This window comes from Medicago truncatula, chromosome 6 (assembly GCF_003473485.1).
Source record: "Medicago truncatula cultivar Jemalong A17 chromosome 6, MtrunA17r5.0-ANR, whole genome shotgun sequence".
In the NCBI taxonomy this organism is placed as follows: Eukaryota; Viridiplantae; Streptophyta; class Magnoliopsida; order Fabales; family Fabaceae; genus Medicago; species Medicago truncatula.
The window spans coordinates 14,607,613-14,615,882 of NC_053047.1; the positions used below are offsets into that span (position 1 = coordinate 14,607,613).

Genomic DNA, 8,270 nt, shown 5'->3' on the forward strand with positions numbered 1-8,270 from the left:
GATTTACCAATAATTGACAATTATGGTCCCTTTTCAAAAAATAATAATTGACAATTATGGTAAATTAATTTTTAGCTATAAAGTTTTTTATACAACTTTTACAAATAAAGTTTACCAAGAAAAAATTGATTCGCATGGGATGACAGTCTTGTGTGGATTTCATTTTGCTAATGATATTAATGAATAAGAGAATTTGAAATTTATTTTCTTTTGTGTCATGTTAACTTGTGCCCGTAGACACATATTAAGCAATTGAATACACGATTTTTGATACATATATTCTTATAATAAGTTCATTAAGATGTGCCCTTCAAGACACAAGTTAACATTTGCCTTTTCTTTTTTATTAGAGTGCATGTCATTATATCAACCAATAGCTAGATACCATATTCAATTAATTATTTTTTGTCAAATAGTCTATTTAAAAAAACAAGGGACTTAAACAGAAAATTAATCTCGGGGCCAAATATTAAATATAAATAGAAAATACTTAATAGCTTTGATAAATTTTAGTCGAAAATAATAATTTTTTTTTTTTTTTTATGTGTGTATGGGGTTTGAACCATAGACTTTGCACATATTAAACATTGTTCATACCAACTGAGTTAAACTCACGAGAACAATCATAATATATATTTGAGATAGAGTTATTTGGTCAATGAAATTCATTTGTTAATTATTAAATAATGTGATTTTTGAGATATATATATATATATATAAAAGGCCATTTAATATGATAATTTAAAAATTTCTATCTTCGTTTTTTGACCAAATAAAGGTATTTATCAAGTTAATTTTTTTTTAAAGAAACTATCTAGATAATTGACCAGTATAATTAATAAATAAACTTTTTTTTTACTAATATATAAAAAAAATAGTAGCGCTTTTTTTTTTTTTTTTTACAAGAACAATCCACCAATGAATATCAAACAAGATCTAAAAGTCCTTCTGAGCTCTTTTTTTTAAGAGGCTAAAATGAATTATATTACCACATCAAAAGGTCATGCCTAGCACAAGGTATACCAGAGAAAGACACCAGAGTCACAAAACAAATATTTACAATGGATACAAAAAACAGTGAGTAAAGAAAGCCAATAACTATTAGCCTATTCCCAACATGGTAAAAGGGTTAAGCCACCAACTATGATAGTCGAAGAGAAGAGAAGGAAATTTCTTCTTCAACCACATGAACGTCAGCGACTTAACTTTATCAATCACCTGCACAATTGAGCATTCTTTGCCATTAAATACCCTATTATTCCTTTCTTTCCATATTTCCCATATAATGACATACCAAATAACATGTAAGATAGATCAATGTGCCTTTGTAACTCCACCATCAATAGTAAACTGATTGAAATGGTGCCCTGTAGAGAATGGAATTACCGTCGACACACCCATCCACCCGTAAAATTCTCATTTGCATATTTCCTCCAAACTTGTCAAATTCTCTCCAATTAAAACTTGTCAAATTCTCTCCAATTCAATTTTGGACGAACAATTGAATCATCTCCACTTTATCACAAGTAAGTAGTATTAATCATCCGTAATCATAATGTTAGTTTGTGTAGGTTTTTTTTTGTTGTGAATTTTGATAGTTTGCATGTGGTTAGGGTTGATACATGAATTGAACTTTTGGTAGATTGCATGTGTAGTTTATGATGTTATAGATGAATATAGTTGTTGTGAATGTTGTTTAATTGATGTTTAAGTAGAATGAGGTTTTGAATGGTGTGAAATTAACACGATGAATGATGTAAAATTAACACAATGTAGTTGCACTAAAAGTGTTTGTTAAAATGCCTAATGAGAATGTTAATGTTTGATGTAGGAGGGTTTCCTTGGTAATTTGATAGTATTTTTATTTTAGTACAATTTTAGCCCATTAGGGTTTTGTTATTTCCTATATAAGCTTAACAGTTGTAGCCTAAGAGGATAACTTTTATTTATTCAATAATATTTCAGAGAGTTTTCTCAATTTCTTTCCGAAAACCTATTTTCATAAGTTAGCATATACAAGTTATTTTAGTGTGGTCAATTGCTTTCATCAAGAATTTTAGTTTGTTCTAATTTTTTTAGGTTTATAAGGGATTCAAAATCTCAATTTTTAGGGTTTCTTAATTTCATGAAATTGGTTTCCTTTTTAAAGTTCAACAACGATTCAAATGAAAATCCCAAGCTAACACTAAAGCAAGGGCTTTAGGCCCCACATTTTTAAGGTCTCACATTAGGTTTTCGCATATTTTTTGCTTTAAATATATTTTTGTGAGTTAAATTCTTTAAATATTTTTGCACCTAGTTTGATGAAATGGAGAGTTGTAGACTTGTAGTTCATGTTTCAAAAAGTTTAATGTTAAAGGTAGCAATATTTTCTTATGTTAACATTCAAGTTCGATGTTAAAACGTAAACCGTGAGCGATACCCATATTTAGTATTTGACATGCCTCAAATAAAATTACACATTTAAGATTCTTAATATCTATGTTTTTCATCAACATATTTAGAAGGCCTCAATTCAAATAAGCTTTAGACCTAAAAATACATTCGACGGGCCCTCACATTCATTATTCATTTTGGACAAGAAGGAACATTCCATTGTACAAAGTGGTCCTATTGTGGTGGTGCTAAGCTAGGTATGGTGGATGTAAAGCTCGAGTGAAATAAAATGATATTGGAAGATAATAATTAGTTGGCTGCAGTATATATATAGAGTTGAAGACCGGTCCGAAATATATATATATATATATATATATATATATGGTTTGCTAACTTAAATCAACAAAAAAATGAAGGTCTAAGTTGACAAAAGTGTACATTTTCATTTGAAAAAAAAATCAATATTTCTTAGTGTAAACCAATTTAAAGTAAGAGATAATTTTGTAAATTATCTCTTACTTTTATTATAACATTCAACAATTGCTTCCTAATTTTTTGGAAAAATTATTTGTAGCAAAATAAAAGCGGGTGTATGTTAACAAATTGGTTCAAGTAACAAATATATTTTAATGAAAATTACCTAAAGTAACCATCAAACTATTAATTTTAAATAATAATGAAGGATATTTTTGTCCAAATAAAAAAGTGTACTTTTACTAACTTAGACCTTCAAATTTTTTTAATAGTCTAAGTTAGCAAATCCTTATATATATTTGCCGTAATAAAAAAGTACAACTCAATAACCAACAACTCGAATGTAAACGAATTGATAATAATTTTCCATGAAAGAAATATATATTTGTTATCATTGTTGATTCACGTGTCTTCAGTTTTCGTGAGTAAATGAGATATGAGATGCATCATTCGGTCACAATTATAAGCAAAAATCAATATTTTAGATTCATTTATTAAATAATGAATATAGTATATAATAAAGACCATATACATCATTAATTAAATAAATTTAAAATGTAGATTTATGCTTATAAATTAAGTGACCGGAGGGTGTATAGCACTACTACAGTATAAACTCTATAAATTAATAATGTTGGGACCGGAAAAATTTATTAATTTAGGGAGTTATTAATTTATCGATAAATTAATAATTATTAATTTAAAGAGTTTTTAAGTAATTATACTGTACATACTAAACAAAAAGGCAAATTAGTCTATGTCTCTTAGAATTACGTTGCACCAAATCTTGGGACTCAATGTAAATTAATAAATATTGTATTCATATCCATTGGAAATATGACTTTTGACTTTTGAAGTGTATAGTAAATGTAAACAAGTGGAATGTTCAATATATTCTTAAGCAAGTTTGGCATATATAAATTACACATGAATGTGTTAAAAGTATTCAAACCATATCTCACTCACGAGATGACTTCTCATCTAAAAGGTGTTGCAAAATCAACTATGTCAGATCAAATACGTAAGGAGTTGTGCGAGTACAAGAGAGATAATCTTGCAAGCACACAAAAAGACTTGCAGAGATGGCTTGAGGGAAAATTTCAGTTGAAAGTTAGTCAAGGAACAATATCAAACACACTTAAGCGGTCAAATGACTATCTCTCTGCTGAAATAGAAAAGGGAAGAGCGGAGATCAAAAGACACAAACCAGCAAAATATCCTGACATGGAGAAGGTTGTTTATGAGTGGTTTCTACAGCATCAAGAACGTGTGAATATCACAGGAGAATTAATTTTGCAGAAGGCAAGAGATACAATGAAACTCTTGTACCCTCATGATGATTCAGATTTTAACTTCTCTACAGGATGGCTTGGGAAATTCAAGCACCGACATGGCATAAAGTCATTTCGTCGTTTTGGCGAGAGTGGGTCTGTTGATGTACAAGACATGGAGCAGAAATTGGTATCGATTCGAGAGAAAATTGATCAGTTCCCTATGAAAGATGTTTTCAATATGGATGAAACTAGGTTGTTTTATAGGCTACAAGCTGATCATTCACTGGCAACAAAACAACTTGAAGGAAGAAAACAAGATAAAGAAAGGCTGACGGTAGTTATTTGTTGCAATGAAGATGGCTCTGAAAAAAATCCCTCTATGGATTATTGGGAGATATGCAAAGCCTCGTTGCTTCAAGAATGTCAACATGAATAGCTTGGATTGTCAGTATCGAGCTAACAAAAAAGCATGGATGACTAGTGTGCTTTTTGATGAATATGTTCGTTCATTTGACCAAATGATGAATGGTAGAAGAGTTCTACTTGTGGTGGATAATTGTCCAGCACATCCAAGAAATATTGAAGGGCTAAGAAACGTTGAGTTGTTCTTCTTGCCACCCAACATGACATCAAAGATTCAACCTTGCGATGCTGGGATAATAAGAGCTTTCAAGATGCATTACCGTAGAAGGTTTTACCGCAAAATATTGGAAGGTTATGAGGTGGGACAATCTGATCCAGGGAAGATAAATGTCCTTGATGCTATCAATTTGGCAATCCCAGCTTGGACGATAGATGTTCGAAAAGAAACAATAGCGAATTGCTTCCGACACTGTAAAATTCGTTCAGCTAGTGACGTTGTAGGAAATTTGGATGAATCCACTTTTGATGAAGAAACTCAAGACCTCCAGACTATGATCAATCAATGTGGCTATCGTAATAAGATGGATATCGACAATCTAATGAACTACCCAGGTGAAAATGAAGCATGTTCGGAGGTTCAGAGTTTAGAAGATATTGTACGTACTATCATTGAGAACAACGCAGAGGATGACGACGAAGATGATACGGTGTCTTTGGAGCCTGTTACGCGAAAGGAAGCACTTATGGCGTCGAACACTCTTCACAACTTTATGATACAATACAAAAATACAACACCTCAGCTATTGGATGCAATAAGAAAAGTTAGAGATGAGCTCCAAACAGACTTGAACTTTAAAGGAAAACAAACAACTATTGAATCATATTTCAACAAAGTGTAATATATTTTTTTTCAGTTTCTATGAATTATTAATTTATGATTTTCTTGGGACCGAAAATTATAAAGGGATCTTCCAAAAAATTATTATCTTATTATTTTATCGAATTATTCAATTTTTTACACTGGCCCAAGCCGGGACCGGACAAATTTATTATTTTAAAGAGTTTATTAATTTACCGAGTATTAATTTAAAGAGTTTCTATTATTATAATAAGACAATAGATGTTTGCAATTGCATGCTCCTCCTGGCCCATATTACATCTTACTTCGCATAGAGTGCTTCACAAGACCTGGAAAATGAACGTTCATCATGTAGTCCTTCCAATCAATATTTTTGGGATCTAAGTTAAATGCCTTGTCTGCAACTCTCTTTGCTACCGTTCGTAACTTTTCTACATTCTGGTCGTCAAAGCTGTGCTCACAAAATTATATATATTTCAATGTGATAAAATTTTACTAGAATCTTATCTATAATAACAGAAGTTGAAGTCAGACTTCAACTTCAATTTTGACACTTGAATACTTGCAAAAGAAGTTGAAGTCTGAAGACAATTATTTTTATCACGTCTATGGTTTTATTGGTAATTCGAACTTATTTGTTTTAGTAATATAGTGTTATGTTTTAATTGTAGGTGGTTAAGTTTCATATTGACTATATATGAGTAAAATATTGGAATTATAACAAATGTGACATATTAACCCAAGTTCTTAATATTTTAGATGAAGATGTGACGTCTCTCTCTTGTGATGATGGAGCATCAGCTTGTAGTTTTTCCAACAACACCCAAACTCCCTAACAAGTACGTATAAGAGCACTTGGTTCGGTTTGGTGAAAGAGCAAGACCTAGATCCTATGTTGGTTCCTGTTGGAACACTATGCTCTTCGACGACCGAAAATACCTTTTTTTTTTTTTTATTAATTTTAACTATTGTTCTAACAATTCATGTTATAGGAGGTGAGAACAAGTCTCACATCGCATATGAATGAGTGCAATGTTGGATTTATAAGAGAGGTGACTCATTAATCTAATGTATTAAGGTTTTGGATGGAGATGTGGTGTCCCTCTATGGTAGTCATGGAGCATCACGTTGTTGATTCTCCTGCAATACCCGAACTCCCCCAACACTTTGTTCGGCTTGGTGGGAGAGTGCAAGCTAGATCCTATGTTGGATTTTTTATTGGATGTGAGAACAAGTCTCACATCGCATATGAATGAGTACAATGATGGATTTATGAGATATGACTCATTAATCTAATGTCTTTATATTTTGGATGAAGATATGGTGTCTCTCTATTATGCTTATGAAGCATCAACCTGTGGTTTCTTCCGCAACACCTGAACTCTCCCAGCAAGTTGTATCAGAGCCACTGGTTCGGCTTGGTGGAAGAGGGCAAACGTATGTTGGATCTTGTTATAGGAGGTGAGAACAAGTCTCACATCACATATGAAGGAGTACAATGTTGAATTTATTAAAGAGATGACTCATTAACCTAATACATTAAGGTTTTGAGTGGAGAAGTGGTATCTTTATTTTATGGTCCTAGAGCATTGCCTATTGTTGCTCCCTTGACCCCTGAACTCCCCAACATATATAGTATTATGAGCGATGATGTTATGATGTAAAAAGTTGATACAGTTTGATTAAAAGAGATTGAATAATAATAAAAAAAATCAAAAGATATTTTGTATATTAAAGCTAACTTTTTGTGTTAAATATAACATTTTTTGTATAGTATATGATGTACATACATGCCCTCAAAGAGACCATATGGTCTGTAAAGCTCTATCGCAATCTCCATCTTTGTGCCCTAGAAAAGTAGAGCAATCAAATAAGAGTAAATTATTGCAGAGAATCTAAAGATTAATAACAAACAGAGAGGTTCGATTATATATAATCGGTTAAAGAGAGTGTTGAAAAATGAAAGTTGATACCACTCCTCTTACAAACAAATACCTTGTTTTTGTCGAAGTCATCCATAGTTGTAGAGAACAATGTCAATTTTTTCCCGACATGTACCAGTGTGTCATTTTTATTTATCCATGGATTTTTTGAAAAATAGCAATGCATGCCATCTACTAAATCAGAAAATTTGAATGGATTTCTGGACGAAGAGCCAATATGGTAGATCAAACTCCGGCAAAGATTCTTACTACGAGCCACGGATGCTATTATCATTGAATTTACCACCATGTCCGCAGGAATCTGCGAGCAACATTTTCAATTTTCATTTGAATTCGTAATTTATAGAAATTAAATTTAAAAAATGTAAAATATAGAATAATTTAATGGACGGGCTCACCACATCTAGTACTGTCTCTGGAAGACCAACAAAGCTCCTCATTAATCCCTTACCATACTTATCAATCACGTAGTCAATATCTCTGTGGTCACGAAATGATAAAACTGTATTTTTTAAGGACATGCTAATAATATAAATTGAAAAGAGTAAAAAAACTACCATAAAAACAACCACCAAGCTGCTATAAAACGAATACCAGGGTCATGTTCTAATAGATCAATAAAATTAATGTATTTTGTTCAAAATTTGTATTTTATTCAAAATTTACACCATATACATCAACTTATGTTGACCCATTTTTGCTTACATTTTGGAACAGAGACAATATGTCGCAAAAATACATCTCAGTTGATTCAAGAAAAAATACAACTCATTTGATAGCTACAAGAACAATAATATATAGGAGTCGAGGTTGTAAGAATCGAGGTTCGAACTTTAAATTCTCTATATTTAAAATGTGTGAGTCCAACTATTAGATAACTTAATTATAAAGATATAGACACAAAATCATGAAAAAGTATATATCCGAATTAAGAAAAATATGTATGTTCAATTCATTTATAATTTACTACCTAATGTTAAA

The 8,270-nt window shown here is 31.3% G+C and overlaps 1 pseudogene; it reads left to right on the forward strand.

Annotated features, from left to right (window-relative positions):
* Positions 1–3,819: 3,819 nt before the first annotated feature.
* Positions 3,820–6,811, forward strand: LOC112422763 (CENP-B homolog protein 2-like; annotated as a pseudogene).
* The last annotated feature ends 1,459 nt before the right edge of the window (positions 6,812–8,270 follow it).